Genomic DNA, 1,328 nt, shown 5'->3' on the forward strand with positions numbered 1-1,328 from the left:
TTTCCCTTTTTAGATTGTAAGCACTTTGAGGACAAGGATTGTCTTTCATATTTAACTTTGTATCACTTTCCAAATCTAATAAAATACTTTGCACATATTAGGAATGTAATTTCACCAGGTGAATGATTGAGCATATAAGGGAGTGAATAAATGACTAGCTGAATGAATGAGTAAATGAATGAATGAAGAAATAGCTGATAGTAATTACTCTTCAAATTTGAAGTGATGATAAGGGAGCAAGAAAATTTCTGTGCAATTTATTTTTTTTCAAATGCTTTATTAACTTCTGTTTTACATCATTCATTTCTGCCAGATTTTGAGTTACACATTTTTTCCCTGTTTTTCCTCTACCCACCGCCCCAAAATAGCAGTCCCACAGGATATCCAGGATATCCCCTCCTCCAATCTGCTCTTTCCCATATCTTCTCCCATACCCCCTTCAACTTTTCCAGTAGGGCATGATGGATCTCTATGCCCCAGTGCCTGTATATCTTATTTCCCGTTACATGTAACCTAATATTAATAATAGTATATAAATATATATAATTTTTTTTAAACATTTGATTTTAAAACTTTGAATTCCAGATTCATTCCCTTCCTCCCTTGTCACACACCCTTACTGGGAAGATAAGCAATTCAGCATAGATTGTACATGTGTAGCTATGCAAAACATTAGCATAGTAGATACATTGTAAAAGACTGACTATACTTCCCTCCCTCCTATCCCACCTCCCACTTGTTATATTGTCTACTTTGATCCCATCTCTTTTAAAAAAGTGGGTGCTTCCAACTTCCCTCCCCCCAGCCTGCCCTCCCTTCCATCATCCCCCCTCTCATCCCCTTCCCCACTACTCTCTTGTAGGGTGAGATACCCTATTTAGTGTGTATGCCATTCCCTCCCTGATCCAAATTCAATGAGAATAAGGTTTTGCCTTTTTGCCTTCCTATTCTTCCCTTCCATTGTAACCATTCTCCCTTGCCTCTTCTATATGAGATAGTTTACCCCATTCTGTCTCTCCCCATCTCCTCTCTTTATATTCCTCTCTCACCTCTTAATTTCACTTTTTAAGTATCATCCCTTCCTATTAAATTGGTCCTGTGCCCTCTATCTAAATATACCTGTAAATATATATACACACATTCACATATGTATTCATATGACCATATACCCTCCTGTATAGACATATATATGTATATATACATATATATATATATATATATTCCCTTCAACTATTTTCATACTGAGAAAAGTTTCATCAGTTACAATTATCATTTTTCCACGTAGGAATGTAAATAGTTCAACTTTGATAAGTTCCTTATGATTTCTT

Source organism: Petaurus breviceps, unplaced genomic scaffold (genome assembly GCF_028583685.1).
Source record: "Petaurus breviceps papuanus isolate PSGF00001 unplaced genomic scaffold, PetGlider_PUasm1.0 188, whole genome shotgun sequence".
In the NCBI taxonomy this organism is placed as follows: domain Eukaryota; kingdom Metazoa; phylum Chordata; class Mammalia; order Diprotodontia; family Petauridae; genus Petaurus; species Petaurus breviceps.